At 46.1% G+C, this 23,549-nt stretch overlaps 1 pseudogene; it reads left to right on the top strand.

The window, feature by feature from the left end:
• The first annotated feature begins 16,243 nt into the window (after positions 1 to 16,243).
• Positions 16,244 to 23,200, top strand: LOC130203984 (histone acetyltransferase p300-like; annotated as a pseudogene).
• The last annotated feature ends 349 nt before the right edge of the window (positions 23,201 to 23,549 follow it).

Raw genomic sequence — 23,549 nt, 5'->3', positions numbered from 1 at the left:
TGGTGGAGAGGACGTTCGAAGAAACTTGTGTCCATATTGGACAAATCTCCGGACCACCTCTTCACACACCTCCTACACAGGGACAGAGAGAGTACCGCCTCAGACGTCTCCTCACGCTCCATGCCACAAGGACAGATACAGGAGAATATTCCTGCCGGGCGGCTATGAGGCTCTATAACAAATTCACCTCTTGCCAGATCATAGTGTTGATCTGCACTTCACACATTTCATTTGTTTGCACTACACATACTACACATTTCATTTCATTTGCTCTGCACCTCATACAATACTTTGCTTTTTTGCACTCTGTCTCATATTTTCATATTTTTGTATTTGGATCTGTCAGTGTTGTTGTGTGTTGTGTATGCATGTGTGTTGTATATTTATTTACATATATATTTAGTTTTGTATTTTTACTTTTTATTTTACTTGTATACTTCTATATCTTTCATCCCTGTTTCTTATATTTTGTGTTTGGTTTTTATTCTTGTGTGTGTTGCTGCTACTGTCACGACAAATTTCCTTGAGGTTAATAAAGTTATATATCTATCTATCTATCTATCTATTCATCCTGTTCCAGAGGAATGAAAGAGCGCATCTAGTTTAATTAGTAGCATAAAGAAGTTGGTTAAGATAGTTCTTAAGCAAGCCCAACATTTTGTTAATAGAGGAAATGAAAAGGGATAGAGACAGGAATGGAGAGAAAATAATTATAAATAAATGATAATATGTTTTTAAAAACGTTTAATGTTTGTTTGTTGTGAGCAAAATGTCTTGTTCAGTGATTTATTTTTTGTAAAGATTGTATTTTTGTAATGATTGAATTTTGTAATTTACAATGTGTACAATGGCATAATGTGTAATGTTGTGGTCAAAGAATCATATTTGTTCAAACAAATGTATTGTATCTAACAGTATTTGAATTGGAGTTAATGCAACTTAAAGGTTCAAGGCAATCGGTTTCAAATGAATTGGAGTAGTCATATACCATTTTGAGCGTTAAAATACGTTACTTAAGTAAGACGACATAAATCATATATTTGTTTTACATCATTTTAATGAGTTCATAACTATAAATAAGTTTTCAGTAATAATGAATATGTTTTAAGTTCAATACAAACAATGGAGTTATACTAATATACTTATTTATTTTAAGTATACCTAACAATAAATATTTGAGTTAGAATACTCCATTTAAGCAATTATTTTCACTAAAAGGATTTGAGTTATTTAACTAATGGTTCAAGGCAATCGTTTCGAACGATTGAGTTGACTTTACTCATCAGGTTTTACAGTACACACTCACACACATATGTCACATACACACCACACACAACACACACATACATATACACACTACACACTCACTTTGATCTGGTTCACTGGGTGACTTCTATCTTCAGGTGGAGGAAGAGGAGGAGGTCCCTCCTCAGCTTCAAGTCTCAGAGTGCTCACCAGAGCCCCTAGGGATGGGAGGCCTCCTCCTCCTCCTGCCCTCCCTCCTCCTCCTCCCTCCTCCTGCCCTCCCTCCTCCTCCTCCTCACCCGTTGTCCCGGGCCACCTGGTGGGTCCAGAGGCCTCCCGGCTTCATGCGGCTGTGCAGAAACCCGTTAACCCGCCTTCCCACCACCAGAAGATAAATGTTTTGAGTTTTGTCGACCGATTTAGTTGGGGAGTCGACCTGACGGCATTATATTTATTTTGTGATTTTGACGACCAGAGCATTGTGCCGAATGTGATGACGTTATCCCTCCACCAGCCCACCGCCACAGGATTAAGGAATACTGCACGCTGGTTTTCCGGTATTAGATATGAAATCTGCGGCAGTATCGAGCGGCAGGCGGGTATTTGCAGGTTTCTGGTTTATATATATATTTTAGTATATAGCATGTAATATATATATATATATATATGTATATATATGTAAATATATATCTATATATATGTATGTTTATATTTATATATATATATATAAATACATATATATGTATACATATATATATGTATATAAATATATATATACATGAATATTTATACATATATTATTATATATATGTATATATGTAATATTTTACATTCCGTATATATATATATATACATATATATACCATGGTGCCCTCTCTCTGATCAATTGTTCAGAGGAAGAAGCTCAAATGACACATTGTCTTTTCATTTTGTCAAGATGGTTTAGTGTTTAATACTAGCCTGTAATGAGGTTGGTTTCATTTAGGGAGGAGCCAAAATGATGACCTCGGAAGCCTCGCTGCCCGGCTAGCCCACGGACTGCTTCTGGCAGTGGTTCAGATATTGCCGGGAGGTTTAATAGCAATATAAACCTCATTCAAAATGTGGGTTGTTATTGAGACGGAGAGTTTAGAGAGAGAGATAGTTTGGGAGTTAGGAGTGAGGAGAAGGACAGGTGATAAGATGGAACTGTTGAGAAACTGTTATTTCTGAATAAATGAATAAATGTCCCCGTCCTGTAAGCATCATCATTGTCCAAGTTACACAAGTTATTATTCAGTCCCTCCTAGTTACACACACACAATGCTCACACTGTCCTCTGCCTCCGTTAGTTTACGCCATTTTCAAAGTGACATAATAACATTATTACACAACCTGCCGTATCATATGCTACTCCCATTTTAAAACATTGACACACACAGAATACATTCAAAAATATTTATTATAATATATGTGATCATTTATGGACAGAAATTATTTATCATAAATTTTGTAATTATAGTCATTCTAACAGCTTATAATAATAGATACAAAATGCAATGTATCACATTATGTGGTTCAGACAGCTGTCATAGATTATACATCATTAGTAGGGGGTGTCGAGACATAGTTTTAGAAATGAACCTTCGAACCAATTGGCTGGAAGTGGTCTGCCTGCGAGGCTTCATCTCACCATCACTACCGTAACGTAAAACATTTACACTATGACAGGCATTACAACATTTATTTATTGATGACGAAGTTGTATGTCCTTGTACTTGAACTGTGTAATATGTAAAGTTATGAATAATCATGCCCACCTGTAGCCTATATACGCCTCCCCTCTTCCAGAAGTTGAGATGAGAACACGGCTGTCAGAGAACCCAAGCTTGTATGCTCATTAAAATCATAGGGCGGAAATCTTTTTCTGACGCCGATCTTCTCCAGTCAGGAAGAAAACGCCTAGAATATTAATTATCAGAAAATGTTCGAGAACGAGGAACAATGTGTTTGATTTTATTTGAGATCGATAGGAATGTCTCGAGATCGACCGGGTCGACATCGACGGGTTGGCTAACACCACTGGTTTACATGATGGTATAATTCTAATCTGTTTAGTCGGACTATGCTATCTGTTGGGGATCAGCTGTTATCCCAATATACATGGTGAGTAATTCGAATCATTGGCCGAAGCATGTCATATCCGACACGATATAGGCGGCGCCTAAGTCATTAAGCAACCGTGGAGATACAACCATTTCGCTGACCTCTTCACCACTACCAACAACAATATTATTTCGAAGAAAGATGGCTTAACAGAGTATAAGGCGGCGACATCCTCTACTATTCTTTCCATGGTGTTAATAGAGTATGCTACCTGCAAATGGCGCTATTGGCTGAGTTGATAACGGAGAGAAGACGCTACGCTAAGGTCCGCTGGAGAATTTAATTTATCGCCTCTTTCACTTCCGGTCACGATATGGGAGGAGGAGGAGGAGAGGCAGGATTCTAGTATGCGCAAAGACGCAGTCCAGTTCCGAACAATTCAGAGTTACATGTCATGGTGAGTTTAATTATCAACTGATCGACCGAGCTATCCAGGGGTGTTAATCGACCGGGTCGGACCGCATATAGCCGTAGATCAAGGTGTTGACATGAAACGGATAATTGGATTAAACCGACTTCAAGCCAATACCCGATTGCATGTAAACGCACTGGAGTGACCACAGGAGACATGTCACAGGGTTACACAATTTGGAAGGTTACTGTTTTGAATACCCACAGTGATAAGGCATGTTAATGGCCATACCACATATAACAATGATTCATAGCTAAGATATGTAACAGTGATACTGCAATACCATGAATACAATGACTTGAAATAAAAGAACAAGTAATGTGATTATCAATATATTTCTATTATAGAACTCTTCAACAAGCTGTCGTAAAATGATATTATGATGACGATAGAAAGCCATTGATCAGCTATAAAAGAGTCCTTATCCGATCGTTGAGGTGGAAGGAGGAAATTCATCAAGAAGAGGTGGACAACTAAGAAAGACCGAGCTAATTCTAGAGACTCTCATTTAGGATCATGTTACAATTCTGACTGCAGGACCATCATTGTTTTAATGTATTTGTTTAAACTCTTGCTAGTGTTGGGATTCTTTATTTTCACGAGTAAAATGGTATTTGGACAGGCATTAAAATAGATTAATATATGACATCTACGTTTATTTAGTTAATTTGCTTTTATCCAAAGCGACTTACAATAAGTGCATCAAACTAAGAGTACAAACTCAGAACAACAAGAATGCAGAAAGCAACATTTCTTCAAGAAAGCCTAACTACAAAAGTACCATAAGTAAGAGACATTAAGTACACAATAATAATAATTTATTTTACAGCTTCTCAAGTCACCAAGTCGCTTATAGAGTCCTGAGTCCAGTAGTCACACACACACACAGTCATCCCGTGTGTTACATCAGTAGCCACAGCTGCCCTGGGGCAGACTGGACGGAAGTGGCACACCGGGGCACCCTCCGACCATCACCAACACTCATTCACATCCATACGCATCCGGGTGAGGCTATGCATGTCTTTATGATGGTGGGGGAAACCGAGACCCGGAGGAAACCTACTATATATTACCGAGGAGAACATGCAACCCACACAGAAAGGACCTGGAAATCCACTGGGATCACCGATTCAACCCAGAGCTAAAGTCAAAAGTCAAAGTCAGTTTATTTGTCAATTTTCCATATGTGCAACATACAGAAGATCAAATTGCGCTTTCTTTCTTGTCCAAATATAAAGTGAATTAAAAATATATAGACAAATATAGAGCAAAAATAAAAACATAAACATATAGACAGCATAAAAAATAGTAAAACATGTAAACATATAGACAACATAAATAGTTAGCATCTGTAGACATGTGAGTCTCAGAGGACGGAGGAGGACAGAGAGAGTTCAGCCTGACCGGGGCTTGGTGGATGAAGCTGTTGGACAGCCTGGTGGTGTGAGCCCGAGGCGTATCTCCCAGAGGGCAGGAGGACAAGACCGCCTGAGGTGGCAGGGTCACCACACCGAGGTCGCCATGGGTGAGGCAGGTGTTGTATATGTCCTGCAAGGATGGGAGGGGAGTGAGGCACCCATGATCCTTCCAGCTGCCTCACTATGCACCGCAGGGGCTCCTGCTGTGGTCTGTAGCCTACCTGGCCACAGTGATGCAGTTACCAGATACTTGCTGTGAGGCCACAAAAAGCAACCACCGAGCCACCGTATGCTACCGAAGTGCTAATCTGTTTTAACTGCCTGTCCTCTTCCGCCACGCCAAGATGGTAATGCTTAGGGCGCAGTAGTGTCCATCGCTTACACTACATTTTTGCCCGCTTGCAGTGCACCATCCGGCCTTCCGCACTGAATTCTGCTGGTTAGTGGCGCATCAACACTGAAAGTCAGTGCCTGGTGCCTGGCGCGCCGGCAGCAGACACAGCCCAGACTCTTCTGATTATCCTTGGGGATTTCCAACCAAGCCAAACTCAGTCATAAACTCCGAAATACAGCACATTAAGTGTCCCAATTAGGACAAAACACACTTTAATTAATTGCTAATAATACTGAAGAACATATCTCATTTGCTTCACGTGCAGCTTTGGGACCTCTGATCACTGCCTGTTCATCTCCAAGCTACAGGCAGAAACTTAACTGCAAAGCCTGTGGTGAAAACTGTGAAGAATGGACCACCTGTCGGGCTGAGCTACAGCCCGTTTGACTGCACTGACTGGAGTGCCTTGAGGCTGCATCCACATCACTTGACGAACTCACTGAAACTGTGACGCCATATATCAGTTTTCAGGAAGACATGTACCCACCAAACCATTGCATCTTTGCAGTAATAACAATAAACCGTGGTTCACAGCAGTTCCCTTTAAATGAGTCAGCTGTGTTGTTCCGATCGTCCCTTTAATGAGTCAGCTGTGTTGTTCCTGCACTGTCCCTTTCAATGAGTCAGCCGTGCTGTTCCGCATTGTCCCTTTAAATGAGCCTCCAGGATGAAGGACTAGGAGGACGAGGAAACTCTTCCAGCCTGCTCACGTATGACTCCAAGGAGAACCAACGCAGACCAGGCTGCCTGTGAGTCCCAGCTGCAGACTCTGCACCAGGACCAGGACCCAAGCTCCAGGAGCTCTGTTAAAAGCCCCTCCTCTCTACTTCCTGCCCCCATGCAGAACCCCAGTGGCAGGCACCGGGCCAGGTGGAGCTGAGGGTCCTCAGTAACTGGGGCCACGCCCAGCACACCTGTCACCACCGTTCCGCAGCACGGAGAGACGCCGCCACGCCGTGAGGGTCAATGGAGGGTCAACATGAGGGTCAACATGAGGCCGCCTCATGAGGGTCACCCATGAGGGTCACAACAGAGGTCACCATGAGGGTCAACATGAGGGTCAACAAGGAGGGTCAACATGAGGGTCACCATGAGGGTCAACATGAGGTCAACATGAGGGTTAACATGAGGTCACCATGAGGGTCACCATGAGGGTCAACATGAGGGTCAACATTAGGGTCAACATGAGGGTCAACATGAGGGTTAACATGAGGGGTCACCATGAGGGTCAACATGAGGGGTCACCATGAGGCTGGGTCATGAGGGTCAACATGAGGGTCAACATGAGGGTCACCATGAGGTCAACATGAGGTTAACATGAGGGTCACCATGAGGGTCAACATGAGGGTCACCATGAGGGTCAACATGAGGGTCACCATGAGGTTAACATGAGGGTCAATACGAGGGAAGTCACTATGAGGTCACCGTGAGGGTCACCGTGAGGGTCAACGGGAGGGTCACCATGAGGTCACCCAAGAGGGTCAACATGAGGGTCAACATGAGGGCTCAGGCACAAGACAAATAGGGAGGCCTTTCATGAGTGGGGGGACAGATCCAAAATAACCAGGCCAAAACACATTGACTAAGGAGATTGTGAGTAGCAAGAGAAGCTACCTGAAAGGGTCCCTGCAACTGGGGCCACGGGCCCAGTACACCTGCTCTCACCGGGTTCCGTGTGCACGGAGAGATCGGGCCAAGTACGCCTGTGAGGGTCACGAGGGTCAACATGAGGGTTACCATGAGGGTCACCATGAGGGCTCATCATGAGGGTCAACATGAGGTCACCAGAGGGTCACCGGAGGGTCAACATGAGGTCACCGTGAGGGTTACCATGAGGGTCAACATGAGGTCACTGAGGCTAGGGTCATTCTGCTGCCCCTGTGACCAAAGTGGCAGTGCTGGTCCTGCTGCCCCTGTGACCAAAGTGGTGCGTTATTCTGCTGCCCCAGGACCAAAGTGCTAGTGTTGGCTCCATGCTCCCCGTGGTCATGACGCTATCTGAAGCGCTTAACGCTCATCAGAGTTTGAGGAAAAGATGAGACGTCATAACAAAACCGGGAATGGGCGGGACCCAGAGACCAGCTGCTCATGTTTTGATTTTCACTTGTTGCTCCATGTTTCTGACTACACACAGCAAAAATTGGTAGGTGTTGATTTCCAGTGTCAAATATTTTGAGTTGATCCGTGTTGATTGTGGTGTTCTTTTATAATTACAGTGTTAAACAGCTCTGGAGGCGGAGTTATTATGGCGAGTTAAGGGATGCTTCCTGACCGAGTTACTGCACATCCGGTTTCAACGTTATTTCTTTTGAAGTCACGGTAAGAAAACCCGGTCAGGAAGATATTGGGGCTGTTATTTCAGAAGGTAAGTACACATTATATTTGCATTTACAGGCTGTTCATCTTCATATGAATGATGTGTTAATCTCAAGTGTGGTGAGACGGTTTTATATTTTAGTGAAGCTTGTGACTATTGAAGCTAACTTAACGCTATGCTAACGCGAAGTTGGTTGAAGGGAGGAGAAATAAGCCAGGAAGTGTAAATATCAGTCTATGTATAAACCTGTTCAAACCGGCCGAGCATTATGCTTAATTCCAGGCCAAAATAATAGTTAGACTTTTTTTTTCTTTCAGTAAATTTCAAGAATATTTTAACTTATCGATGCCACATTATTTTGCCATCAGAATCTTTCGACGATCCACCATGACAGGACATACAACGAGAGTTACTTCTGCCTCGAGGGCTACTTTATTTAACCGGGTTTCAAGGTACTCCGTACTTCTTGCCTCGAGGCTAGCTTTACTAACGGTAGTTTCGCTGCACTGCTGTGTCATAAATAGGGCTAACGTTACTAACCCAGTTTCGCTGTACTGCTGTCTCGCTGCCGCTAACATTACTAACGGGTAGTTTCAAGCGTACTGTTGTGTCCGAGGGCTAACGGTAGTTTTGCTAACAAACGGGAAGTCATGGTATTGCTGTCTCGCCACAATATTACTACTGTAGTTTCAAGGTACTGCTGTGTCGAGGCTAACGGTAGTTTCGGCGGCACTGCTGTGTCGGTATTAACGTTTCGCTGCATCATGTGTCGAGGTTAACGTGAGTTTCGCTGAACATGCGTCTCGTTGTCTTGCATTTCACCGGGGCGCATGGTTTAATTGGTCGACTTTATCGGCAGGCATATGCTAAACTGCGACAGGACTGCAAAGAGGAAAAGGATTATGCCTAATTGATACCAAAACGGTAATTATAGACTTCCCCAACATCTTAGAGACTAAGGTTCTAATCTAATTTAATATACCCCCGTTAACTTTAGCCACTTGTTGGACTTAATACATGTTTAATAACTCCTTGCCTAGAGAAAGTTGAACAGCTATCTTTTTTTCCACTCTGTACAGTTTCTGCAAGATATCATGCCATGTTGAAGGTGACCAGAGGACCAAGAAGTAATATCCGATTACAACTAGGTTTCACCTATTTGGAATTCATACTGCAGGTGAGTAAATATATTATGTAAAAACAAATTATTGCTGGTTTAACAACAAATACACAATGTTTAAGTTAGCATTGTTCAGGATTGTCATAATCCTAATGGGTTTTTATTACTTACTTACTTTTTACTTGGTGCTGTCCGTCTTATGGCGTGAATAGTCTACTTCTTGCTGCAGGCCTTTTTTTGGTTTATTTTATTAGCCTAAATACAGCAAACATTGACAATTATGTAGCTTCTACCTCTTATTGTTACTTTGTTTAAATTCCATATCTGGATTATCTTGGTTGCTTACTACACATTCAAGTCTGCTGCCACAACTGGAAAACAGGTCGTCTGTTATTGCAGCTATACAACAGTAGATAACTGATGGTGTTTTTTAGTTTTCAATCTTGGCTTCTGAAAGTTATTACTTTTTTGTACAGTAATGGCGACAACACAACATCAGTAATCAAGGTTAAGTCAAAGCATGTAATTTCCCGTATATGTTATATAGATAATATGGGTTTGATCAGTCATTATGTGCAGTTAAAACCTGTTTTATCTTTTATGTTGTCATGCTTTTCATCCTGTAGTCAAAAACAAATTTGGACTCCATGATGCAGCTGAACTTCACATATTTGATGAAACTGACAATCACAGTAGTGGAGGAAGACATTCTTCTTGAACTGATAGAGTCCAATCCAGACCTTTGCCTGATAAATGCATGTGACAGCATTTTCAGATGAAGGTAGGTTTCATTATTAAATCTGCATTTTGAAGCCTTTTTATGTCCCTTAACCAGTTCAATTACAGTGATAAATTTGATGAACAAAGAAATAATATTTACGTAAAAGACAAATCAGCATCTAATTGCCCAAAAGTTTGTAAATGTGTGTTTGTTGTAATTTTTTCACATTTCAATCGGGTAACTTTGGATATATTTTTATTTTTATTTTGTTATAAAAATAAGATTTTTCTCCCTTTAGATCATTCAACACCATCTTCTCACGGATACCATGACGCTTTCTTCAAGTGACAATGACACTCTCCGGTCAAAGACAAAAGGGGATTTGAGACTCTGAGGTCATGGACAGGTCTACAAAAAGGTTTCTAGAGTTCAGAGACTGCAAAAGAGGTACTTGAAAGCAGTAGATGTCAGTTAACATTTTTTTTACTCACAATATCATCAAGAAAAATTGTTTAACTGAATGTGATGATTCTCACCAATTGGACTATAATTAGAATTTAGAATGAACAGATTGAGAAAGTTACGCAAACTTAGTTTAGTGTAAATTAATAATGTAACCCAGGGTTTAGCTGTTGTGTAGCTTTGTATTATGTAACTCTTTTCCATACATATTTATTCAATTAGGTTAATTTACATACATGGAAATCAGTGCCCTTGTCTTTTGTAGTGTAGAATATATTGCTTGTTTTGGCTTCAGCATGCCCCACATATCCTGAAAAAGATGTTTCTACGTTACCTGACCAATTTGTTTGTTTGATTAAGACGAAAAAGAAAATTATTTGGGGTTTTTCCTCGGTCCGATCACGAGGTTTTGGGGCAGGATGTCTATGGTACAGATTGTAAAGCTCTCCGAGACTAATTTGTAATTTGTGAAATTGGGCTATACAAATAAACTGAATTGAATTATACACTAATTTTTTAAAATCTCATGTGAGTAGATGATAGAAAATGCCTTGCTCACCAAACCTGGAGGTGAAGATGTCCTGAAGAGTACAAGTCAGGAAAGGTCGGCTGAAGCACCGCATCTGTAGACAGCTTGTCAACATATTGGCCATATGACTGAAATGGATGGGTAAGTGTTTCTTCAAAATATTGTAGAATTTATTTACGTTTTTAGACGCCAAAGGACTCGTGAGTTGTCTTCCCATCTTTTATTTAAACTCTAGTCCTTAATTTGGTTGGATGTAAGTAATTATCAGCACACACACCTTTTGCTTAATTATTATTATTTTTGGCATCTGTATGCACTTCAACAGCTGAATCAAGACTTCACACTGCTGTTTGGTGCTGAGACGGCTTCCAAGATGCTCTCTAGAAGTGGATACAGCATTTTCGCTTCCACGGTCATCAAAGAGGCCAAACACCTGACTCCGTCTAACTGAGCTGTGCCAACTTCTGACAGCTGCAGAGAACCTTTCCAGAAGATGATCATACCGGTAAAGCTACATGATATCCTAATTTATTATCCAAATGGCTGGTGCTATTAACTTTGTGCATTCCAGAGTACATATACATGATTTGTTTATGCCTCATTTACCCTGGTAGAACTGAGACAGTGACATGGCTTCTCTGCTGCTGCTTCTCCATCTCTTGCCACCCACAGCTGGACGGAAGAGGATCAAAATAAGTCCCAGTGATGCAGTGGGAAAAATGTTGCATTGTCACAAGGTATGTGTGTTCTCATCTGCGTAAAATCCCACAAGCCAGTTTTTCAGTTATATTAACCTCAATAAAAAGTGATTTAAGCTTGAAAATAACAACTAATCTGAACATTTCAATGTTGCACCTTTACAACAGTTCTTCAACAGCAAAGACTTTTTCGACACAGTGAGCAAATCAACATTTATTTTATCTAACAGACTTAACTATGCAGTGAGCAGTTGAAAGCTTGCTAACTCTTCATTTTCCTACACTGCTTTAAAGTGATAATTTAATTCTTATACACGCATTCACTGAGTGTTCCTTTTCAAAATAAGTGGGACTTAATTTGGGGAGGAAGACACTTCCAGTGAAGCTCACATTTCATTTTTGCAACACAGGGCCAGATGACTGCTCAAATTGGAGGATCTATCTTCACCCGGGCTGAAACTTTGGTCCCACTTCTTCACCTTGCAGACAACAGTCTACAACATCGATATTCAACAACAGATCAGATACTCCAAGAGTACGTGAGTTCTGGGCGAAGGTCTTGCACGTGGTTTAAAAAATGAAGTGTTTCATTTGTGTGTTGCCTGCCAGGAGTTGATTTTGTAAATGTGCATGATGGTGCTTTTGAAGATATTTTCTGAATAAAATAAAAGAATTGTATCAATAATTTATTGAAGTTCACTGTTTTTGTGGGTGTAAGCATTTGACCGTAATATGTAGATATTGTATACAATTTTAGTGTTAGACAGTAAATTTTTACATAGCATTAAACATGAGCGAAAAGTTAGAAATCAACACTCTGTTACTGAAAACAAACAACACAATTTAGTGTTAGGCCACACTGCAATGTGTTATTAAATAACACTAAGAGTCAATTAGAAATCAACAACAATTATAGTGTTAAAGGAACACTGCAATGTGTTAAATAACACCAAGAGTGTTAGACATCAACAACAATTTAGTGTTAAAGAACACTTGCAATGTGTTATTAAATAACACCAAGAGTGTTAGACATCAACAACAATTTAGAGTTAAGCCACTGCAAAAGTGTCATTAAATAACACCAAGAGTGTTAGAAATCAACAACAATTTAGGAGTTAAAATACACTTTCGCTAATGTGTCATTAACAACACCAAGAGTGTTGAAATCAACAATTTAGTGTTAAAAGCACACTTTTGTCTTTTAACACAACACTATAGGTGTTCAATATTAACACTATTAATGAGTTAAAATATTAACACTATGCAAAGTGTAAATTTAACTCAGAGCCGGGGTGGATTATATAAACACCAGCAAAGTGTTGATTTTAACACTATGCGAGTTAAATTCACACTTTCGATTTTGCTGTACACCTGAACTGTGACACACTTTGCGCACACAATTTTACACAGCATTATTATTGCACACACACAGACACACACAGACACACACAGACACACACACACAGACACAGACACACACAGACACAGACACACACACACACACACACACAAGATGATATGGCGCCGTACGTGATGGCTGCTGTGTTGCGAGCTCCCGGATTTTGTAGTAGTTTTTTGTTATTTATTCTTCTTATTGCGACTATTTTTGCACAAAACGCTAGCTTGGTCAGTTAACGCACGACAGATGCACACTTCTGGAGATCGGATCGGCAGTTGTCGCGCCTACCAGAGTTTTTCAACTCTTACCGGACGCCCCGCCAGGAACAGTGGCGGAACTATTCCGTCCATTTTAGGCGCGATCTCACGCAGCGCCGCCGACGGAGGGGGCGAGCTGGCGTGCTGGTCAGGCTGAGACGTCGAGCCAACGGACCCTACTACCCACCATTTTACTGGCAAATGTACAGTCTTTGGACAATAAGCTATGCGAGCTACAGGCTCGTATTCAATTCCACCGGGAAACTAAGGACAACTGCATCATCTGCCTTACGGAGACATGGATGTCGGAGGAGGTTACCGACTCAGCCATCGAGCCGGCAGGCCTTTCCGTCCACCGCGGACAGAACGTCAACAAAGACACTCGCTGGTAAAGATCGTGGAGGGGGTATGTCTCATGATAAACAGATCTTGGTGCAACCAAAGTCATGTACATACTCTCAAGTCGTTCTGTTCCCCGGACCTGGAGTACCTAATGCTCATGTGTCGACCATTCTGGCAGTCACCGTAACTGCTGTGTACATTCCGCCTCAAGCTAACACGGACATAAGCGCTGAAGGAACTCTACGGGCGATCAGCGAGCAGGAGTCGGCACACCCGAGGCTGCTTTCATTGTGGCGGGGACTTCAACAGCGAACCTGAAGAAAGTTCTCCGGGTTCTACCAACACATAACAAGCAACACGGGGGAGCGGATTTTCACCACTGCTACACTCCCTTCCGGGATGGATACAAAGCCCCTCCTCCGCCCACCGTTCGCAAATCGGACCACCGCCCATCCAACTACTCCCGCTACAGGCAGAGGCAGCAGCAACCAATCGCTGTGAAGGAAGCGCAACGCTGGTCGGACCAATCGGAGTCTATGCTACAGGACTGTTTTGAACGTGCTGACTGGGATGTGTTCAGGGTCGCGTCGGACAACAACGTCAGTGAGTACGCGTCCTCAGTCACCGAGTTCATCAAGAAATGCATAGATGACGTTGATACATTTCCTACCAAGTCGGTTCGGATTTATCAACCAGAAACCGTGGATAAATGGCGATGTTCGCGCTGCACTCCGACGCTGCACACCGCCTTTGACTCCGGGAATATGGCGGAATACAAAGGAGCGCTACGACCTCCGAAGACCATCGGCTCTGCCAAGCGGGAGTTCAGGAAAAAGGTGGAGGAAAAGCTCAAGAGCCATGACGTGAGAGGTGTGTGGAAGGGGCTACAGACAATCACGCAATGGACTTCAGAGGGAGAACCAGCGGTGAAGAGAACTCCTCTACCTCCCTCCCAGGCGAGCTAAATACATTCTTTGCTCGGTTCGGCGTGAACGGCAACCCGCCAAGGCAGCGCCGCCTCGAGGAGACCAGCCTGCTGATCATCTCAGAGGCTGACGTGGCGCAGAGCCTTCAAGCGGGTGGACATCCGGGCGGCAGGTCCCGACCACATCCCGGGCGCGCCCTCAGAGCATGTGCAGACCAGTTGGCAGGAGTCTTCGCAGACATCTTCAACCTCTCCTGTCCCAGGCTGTTGTTCCTGAGAGCTTCAAGATGTCCACCATTGTGCCTGTCCCCAAACACCCCAAGGTAACCTGCCTGAATGACTGGAGACCCGTAGCCTCACCTCACCTGTCAGTAAATGCTTGAGAGGTTGGTCAAGGACTCATTTGTTCCATGTTGCCTGCCACGCTGGACCCATGGCAATTGCATATCGTCAAAACAGATCCACCGACGACGCACTTGTTATGGCACTTCACACCGCCCTTTCCCACCTGGAGGGAGGAACTGTTGTGTGCGAATGCTGGTTGGAGCCAGGACTACAGCTCAGCTGCTCAACACTATTGTTCCCGCCAAGCTCGACACCAAGCTCAGAGGTCTACTTCTGCACTATACCATTTGCAGCTGGATATTGGACTTCCTGTCGGGTCACCGCCAGGTGGTGAGGATGGGCAGTACCACCTCAGAGCCGCTGACCAACACGGGAGCCCTCAGGATCGTGTTGAGCCCTCTCCTACTCCCTGTACACCCACGACTGCACGACCATGCACAGCTCCAACGTCATCATCAAGTTTGCTGACGACACAACAGTGTTGGGGCTGATCACCGACGACGACGAGACAGCCTACAGGAGGAGGTTGGATCACTGGTACAGTGGTGCCAGGAGAACAGCCTCGCCCTCAACGTCAAGAAGACCAAGGAGCTGATCGTGGACTACAGGAAGCGGAGAGGAGAGCACACCCCATCTCCAGACGGGGTTGCAGTAGAGAGGTCAGCAGTCGTTCCTCGGCGTGCACATCTCCGAGGACCTCACATGGACCACGCACACCACTCACGTGGTGAAAAGGGCCAATAACGCCTGTATTTCCTTAGGCGACTGAGGAAATTCAACATGGCCCCGCATCCTCAGAACATTCTACACCAGTACCATCGAGAGTGTTCTGACAGGTTGCATCACCGCCTGGTACGGGAACTGCACCGCCCTGGAGCGTAGGGCACTACAGAGGGTGGTGCGGTCGGCACAGTACATCGTTGAGGTGAGCTTCCTCCATCCTGGACATATACACCAGGCGGTGCGTGGCTAGAGCCAAACGGATGATGAAAGACAATAACCACCCCGGCCACAAACTGTTCACCCTTCTACCGTCAGGCAGGCGATACCGCAGTATCAAGTGCCGCACAAACAGACTGAGGGACAGCTTCTTCAGTCAGGCCATCAGGCTGCTGAACAAGGACTGAGACCTCATTAACACTATACACCAGAACATATTCTGTGAATATCTATGGCGTATATTTTATTACATTGTTTTATATATAGATATATTGTATATATATATTGTATATATATACATATATATATATATTGTCTCAAAAAAGTGTATATTTTATTACATTGTTTTTATATATATATATTGTCATGATGTATATTCTATTACATTGTTTTATATATATATTATTAATACTTCTTTTTTTCTTCTTTTTTGTGTGTGGATATTGTATAGTTTATTCTCATTCTTATTCTTTTTTTAGTCTGCTACTGCTGTCGGGTGTTTTGCACATAAGAATTTCACAAACCGATTATACTTGTATAAAAGGGGATGTGACAATAAAAAACTTGAAACTTGAAACTTGAAACTTGGAGAGGTCTCCATCCGCGTCGTCCACGTCTCCGACAAAGTGGCGGAGGTCATGAAGTCCAGGTACAGAAACAAGACGCCATGTCGAGTTCGCTAAACATAATTCTATGTAATAGTGGAAGAGATGTGTTTTAGTATTCATAATTAAGATGAAATATCTTCCGTTTGACCTGTTGCAGGAATGTAACGGGCTAATGTTGAAATTCAACAATGGAGCACGTATTTTCTGTCACGCTCTATTTTTACAATCAGGTAAAAAAAAAAGAGGAAATTTAAGATGTTTTTTAATGTTTATTTTCTTCTCCAGATTTATTGGACAGTGGAGAGATGTCCAAGTCTTTTCGTACAGGACGGAAAGCCCTGTTTGCATTCGAGGACATCGACGGAGCGGACGTCTGCTTCTTCGGGATGCACGTCCAGAATGCGGGTCGGACTGCCATGCAGTCCAACCAGAGGAAATAATGCACGCCAGCAGCTCACAAACGCTATCAAAGTGACCTCTTTTCTTTTCTTTTTTCTCCTTCTTGTATAAAGAATGATTTTTTATTATTATAGAAAGTTCATATATAAATTGAGGACTTCCTGATGCTCAGCGTCCCAAATGCCAGAATGGAAATGGGGGGGAAAGGGCTTGTGTGTCCTCTGCACCCTCATCATCCTGGCAAATGTTGCTGAGAAATAATTTAAAACTCAAAGAACTGTTAACACTTACTGATTTTAAATATAAAATGAAAGAAATGGAGGCAGGTTCCCAAAAATCCCTTTTATGTCACCGTCTCTAAACTTTTAGTGTATTTTAACTCGTCTTGTTCTGTGTTTTTAACGACGTGTTTCTTATGTTGCTGCCTGTCACCCTCGAAAAATATATGTTTAATCTCAATGGGATTCACCTGGTTAAATAAAGGTTCAAATTAGGGCTGCAACAACGAATCGATAAAATCGATAAAAATCGATTATTAAAATAGTTGGCAACGAATTTCATTATCGATTCGTTGTGTCGCACGATTATTACGGCATCAATAAGTCACGGAGTATAAACAAAGTTGAGTTGAGCGCAGAGCGGCGCAGGAGAAACGAGAGCGGAGCGAGGACAGGACGCTGCGTTGTGAGAGCCAATCAGCGCTGAGCTGCTCCTCTGTTGATTAATCTAATTGGCTGCTGCTGCTCACGTGGCGCTGGAAGCGGAAGTCATTCACGGAGCTAAGTGCGCCAACGGGTGACGTTATGACCCCAGACACCAGGGCGCTACATGTCACGACGTGTGTGGCATTTCCACAAGAAGTATAACGTTATAAAACGTGGTTATTTATTCCATGGCGGATGGCGGAAAATATTTTCCACGGAGAAAGGCACGGAGATAAGCTACGCCGCCACCGCTCTGTGCGCTGTGCGTGCAGACAACATTAACGGGCGGAGCAGCAGCGTGCGCTCTGATCGCTCTTTAATGGTATCGATTCTAAAATATGCTAAATCACATCGTTTTTAACGTGACGGGTACTTTGTTAGTATCGCTACACTGTGCAGCGTGACAGCAGCAGGTGGCGGACTAACATTCAAGCTAACCTAACTACCCAAACGCTGTGGACATCTGAGCGCTGATTGGCGAGACTCGTCGTCCCATCAAAGATGTTTTATTGCGAAGAGCACCACTTCACATTTTTTCCGCGTCTCACTGCAATCTCAACGGCAGCGGGCCAGGTGAACAAAATAATAAATCGGAATGCGTCTGACATTGTTCAGGGGGCCACATGGGGACCACTGCTCAGGAGAGGAGAGCTGTCAGTCTGTTTGTGACGGTTCATCACCATGCTGACCAGTGGATATCCAGGACCTTTTCATGACTTTAAACCAAATTTCCATGATTAAACATTTTGTGAAAATTCTGTCTAGACGTGACAAAGTGAGAAGATGTGGTATTTAAAATAACAATGAGAATTCCAAAGCATACTGTATATATACCGTGTAAATAAAAATTTGAATAAAACAAATTTGCATTACTTTTCCAAATATTTTGGGATTTTATTTTTTTCAATTACTTTTCTAGGCCTGCTAATAGCCATTTAAAAATTCCATGACTTTTCCAGGTTTTCCATGACCGTACGGACCCTGTTTTGAATAAAGGGTTGAAAATGAAAGTTTTTTAGTTTTTTATCCGATTCATCGATAAAATAATGAACCGATTAATCGATTATCAAAATAATCGTTAGTTGCAGCCCTAGTTCAAATAAATAATAAGTGACACCGTATTTCCTCTCTCGCCCACACAGGCGAGTATACATCTCCTACCTGGACAGCGTCCACTTCTTCCGGCCTCGCGGCATGAGAACGGCCGTCTACCACGAAGTCCTCATTGGCTCCTTGGAGTATGTCAGGAAGTTGGGGTGAGTGCTGCTGCGGACGTCACAGAGCTCACTTAACATCTGCAAATGAATTTCGCTTATTGTATCGTCCTCCTCGTCCCCTCCAGCTACACCACTGGGCACATCTGGGCCTGCCCGCCCAGTGAAGGGACGACTACATCTTCCACTGTCACCTGCGGATCAGAAGATCCCCAAACCCAAACGCCTCCAGGAGTGGTACAAGAGGATGCTCGACAAAGCCGTGGCGGAGGCGGATAGTGCACGATTACAAGGTAGAGGGCAGAACTTATCTTTAGCTTCTGCAGGAATGGTATTTTATCTCTAGATTTGTGTGTATGTGGCACAGCAATGGAGATCAACTCCATCCGCATTAAGCGCCTTGATTTGGATCAGCGTCCCTGTCAAACACTAACTTTAATGTTCCCGTTCCCCCCAATAGGACGTCTTCAAGCAGGCGACAGAGGATGCGTCTGACCAGCGCCAACGAGCTGCCGTACTTTGAGGAGACTTCTGGCCCAATGTGTTGGAGGAGAGCATCAAAGAGCTGGAGCAGGAGGAGGAGGAGAGGAAGAGGGAGGAGAACAGCACGTCCAACGAGAGCATTGATGTGAGAACGCTCCGCTCCATTAACGACGTTCATCATACGTTCTGTATTCATTTAGCGGTGTGGGAAGAGGGCTGGATTCAGGAGATACTGATGCGCCCCTTGTTTCCTGTGCAGGACACAAAAGGCGACAGTAAAAATGCAAAGAAGAAGAACAACAAGAAGACGAGTAAGAACAAGAGCAGCCTGAGCCGAGCCAATAAGAAGAAGCCGGGGATGCCCAATGTGTCCAATGACCTTTCGCAGAAACTCTATGCCACTATGGAAAAACACAAAGAGGTATGACTTATACTTATTAAATGTGTGCATCTTGTCACTCTTAAGAAATTTACAGGAGCAGAGGAATGCGTAGACTGGAAGAAGAAGAAAAAGCTCCATTATTGACTTGGAATTTGGTTTTAGAAGAGCTCATTTCACCCGTCCCCACTCACGCCTCCGTTTCCTGTCCCAGGTGTTCTTCGTGATCGCGGCGCCCATGGCGAACGCGTTGCCCCCCATCTCGGACCCGGATCCCCTGATGGCGTGCGACCTCATGGATGGCCGCGACGCCTTCCTGACGCTGGCCCGGGACAAGCACCTGGAGTTCAGCTCCCTGCGGAGGTTCATGGGGAGCTCCATGTGCATGCTGGTGGAGCTGCACAACCAAAGCCAGGACCGCTTCGTCTACACCTGCAACGAGTGCAAGCACCACGTGGAGACTCGTTTCCACTGTACCGTCTGCGAGGTGAGTCGGGGGGACGCGGATACATGTTTCATTAAGACTTATTATGTTAATATAATGCAGGGTTCGTACGGTCATGGAAAACCTGGAAAAGTCCTGGAAAAAACTTAAATCATAAAAGTTTGGGAAAAGTCATGGAAATTGTTAGAATCACATGTTCATTTACACCGAGTTTGAAATAATTAATAGGTTTTTTAAAGAAAGACGCCGTACGCTCTCAATACGCAACATTTTCAAAAATGTTCATGTTTATACCGAGATTTCAGTTTGGTCATGGAAATCTAGTTTAAAGTTCTGGAAAAGTCCTGGAAATCCACTGGTCAAAATGTGTAAGAACCCTGTAATGTGTCTAAACTGTCCTCCACACCCTCACAGGACTACGACCTCTGCATCACGTGCTACAACACGAAGGGTCACGTGCACAAGATGGAGAAGCTCGGCCTCGGTTTGGACGACGAGAGCAGCAACCAGGCCGCCGCCACCACCCAGAGCCCGGGAGACTCCAGCATCCAGCGCTGCATCCAGTCGCCGTCCACGCCTGCCAGTGTCGGAACGCCAACTGCTCCCCCGTCCTGCCAGAAGATGAAGCGCGTCGTCCAGCACACGAAGACCTGCAAGAGGAAAACCAACGGCGGCTGCCCCATCTGCAAGCAGCTCATCGCCTGTGCTGCTACCACGCCAGCACTGTCAGGAGAACAAGTGCCCGGTGCCCTTCTGCCTCAACATCACACAAGCTGCGCCAGCAGCAGCTGCAGCACCGGCTGCAGCAGGCCCAGATGCTCCGGAGGAGGATGGCCAGCATGCAGCGAGTGGGCCAAGCGGCTCGGCGGGCGCCCTGGGACAACGGCCTGCCTTCCCCGGGAGCCAACAATGGAGGAACTGCTCCCGGCACCCCGACGTCCATCGGCACGCAGCCTCCGACTCCACAGACGCCCACCCAGGTGCACATGCCGATCCTTCCCCCGCAGCAAGGAGTTGGGATGGGAGGGATGGGAACACCGGAGCAGCAGCAGCAGCAGCAAGGTGGTACCATGCCTCAACACCACATGCATCAGTTTCAGACGGTGGGTGGAGCGGGTGGAGGGGGCATGATGACCTCTCCTCAGCAGCAAATGGCGCCTCAGCTGCAGCAGCAGCAACCTCCCAACCTCCAGCAGCAGCAGCAGCAGCCTGGGAGTTTGCCTCCGTACAACCCCAGACTGCCCGGGGCCTCCCCTCTCCATCAGTCCATGGGCAAACCGGGTCTGGGTCCAGCCACCCCACCGCAGCAGCAGCAGCCAAACCAGGGCCCCGGGTCCATGCCTGTTCAAGACCAGCAGCAAGGGCCCCCCCTGGCCACTGTGGAGACGGCCCTAAAGATCCAGCGCCTGGCAGAGACCCAGAGGCAGATGGCTCAGGTCCAGGCTCAAGCCCAGATACGTGGCTTGGGACAAGGCGGCATGATACCCCCGCATCCCCATCACCAGAACCCCCAGGCCCAGATGGGCATGCCCCACATTAGCCCAGGCCACCCCCCCAGGCTCAGGAGTTGTTGGCAGGACTATGTTAGACTTCCAGCAACAGGGAATGCAGCCAGGGGGCCGCAGTCGCAGCTGCCGCCTAAGTCCAGCAGCAGCTCCAGCAAGTCCAGCAGGGCGCGCGGCAGCTTCAGCAGGCTAACCAGCAGTGGGCGCCGGCGGTCCGCCATGAACTCGCAACAACGGCCCGGCATGATGGGCCACATGGCACCGCAGCCGGGCGCCGCCCAGCAGCAGCAGATGAATCAGCAGCCGAGCCGGGAGCCGCGGGCTGATGCAGGTGATGGGTGTGGCGGGCGGGCGGCGGGGGCCCCAAACTCCATAGCGGCCGCCAGAGCCCCCCAGGCGGCGCGTAGGACCTCCTGAGGACGCCATGCGCTCCCCGAGCTCGCCCGCCCAGCAGCAGCAGGTCCTCAACATCTCCGTCCAACCCGACCTCATGGCCGCCTTCATCAGACAGAGAGCAGCCAGGTGTCAAGGGGGCGGGGGCGGCCCGGGGGGAGGAGCAGGGGGGGGGCTGCCGCAGGGGGGCCCCGGAGGCGTGAGGTTCTATAGGCCGCCGCGTGCTGCCCGGTGTCGGCGGGTTCGGCCGAACCAACTGGCGGCCATGGACGGGCAGCAGCAGGTTAATGTGAGCCAGCCGGGGATGAGCATGGCTCAGGGGGGGGCAGGGGGGGGCAACATGCCCACCATGGTTCAGCTTCAACAGCAACAACAACAACAACAACAACGGCCGATGTTGCCTGGCAATCTACAACAACAGCAAATGGCTGCATTGCAGCAGCAACAACAACAGCAACAACAACAACAACAACAGGGAGCATTGCAAGCAGGACAACAAGGCAACCTTTCCAATATGACCTGCAGTTCAGAGAGCTGTTCATGAGAAGACACCTGCAGCAGCAACAGCAATGACAACAACAACAACAACAACAACAACAACAACATATGGGAAACCACGGGCCGTTCCAGCCACCTCAAGGCCTCCAGCAGCAGCAGCAAGGTTTCATCCAGCCGGGCCAGCCAGGCATCGCCCCCTCTTCACAACCCCAACCTGGGGGTGGAGGTGGAGTGGGGGGTCCCCAGCAGCAGCAGGGAGGACCCCAGGGTGGGCCGGGCTGTCCAGCAGCAAGGCTACTCCAACCCATGTCGCTGGGCTGCAGCGCTCCATCAGCGGATGCAGCAGCAGATGCAGCAGCAGCAGCAGCCGAGCTGCATGGGCGTCGGAGGGCCCGGTGGAGGACCGGAGGCCCTCCAGCCCGGACAAGGCGGACCAGGGCAGCAACAGCAAGGTGGGGGGGGCGGCGGGCCCCCGCTGCACCAGAACATCACCAGCGGCTCTTGCAGCAGCAGCATCTGGGTGGGGGCTCTCCGGCCCAGCACAGCAGCCCCATGAGCCCCCAGCAGCAGATGGTGCAGTCCCCCCACCCCACCTCCAGGGCCGAGGACCGGTCCAGCCGGGTCGCTCAGCAGCCAGGTCCGCCGCCGCCGCCGCCGCGGCCGCAGTCGCAGCCGCCGCAGTCGCAGCCGCCGCACTCCAGCCCGTCGCCGCGCATGCAGCCCTCGCAGCCGCAGACCGCCGCACCGATCTCGCCGCAGACCCAGACTGGTTCGCCCACCCGCCCACCCGGTCACCTCGGTCAACACCCCGAGTATGGCGCTGCCTCCGCAGCAGCAGCAGCCGGGCGGTTCTGGAGACGCCGGTCAGTTCAGCTCGACCAGAACTCCATCATGTCCCAGCTGATCGGGTTGGCGGGATGCACGGTGGTGGGCACAGTCGGACATGTTGGGTGGGAACAACAACAACAACAACAACAACAACCAGGAGCTTGGAACGAACATTAACCACAACAGTCTGGACCACATGTAGCCTTGACTCCGTCTCTGCCTCGACGCTTGACCCGCTTTTCCCCAAACGACAAACTGCCAATGAAACGAGAGCGGGGGACTAACTGCTTTTTTTGGGGGGGCTTTTAGAAGTTTTTATTTTTTATTTAAATATTTTTGTGATGTATAAATATGAACTGAAGCTTCCTTCCTATGGAGATGCAACATAAATCTTAGAAGTCAATAAATGAATAAATTAAAACAAT

Source organism: Pseudoliparis swirei, chromosome 13 (genome assembly GCF_029220125.1).
Source record: "Pseudoliparis swirei isolate HS2019 ecotype Mariana Trench chromosome 13, NWPU_hadal_v1, whole genome shotgun sequence".
Taxonomy (NCBI): domain Eukaryota; kingdom Metazoa; phylum Chordata; class Actinopteri; order Perciformes; family Liparidae; genus Pseudoliparis; species Pseudoliparis swirei.
Note: the sequence above shows the minus strand (reverse complement) of the source record. Positions and strands in the feature narration are given on the sequence as shown.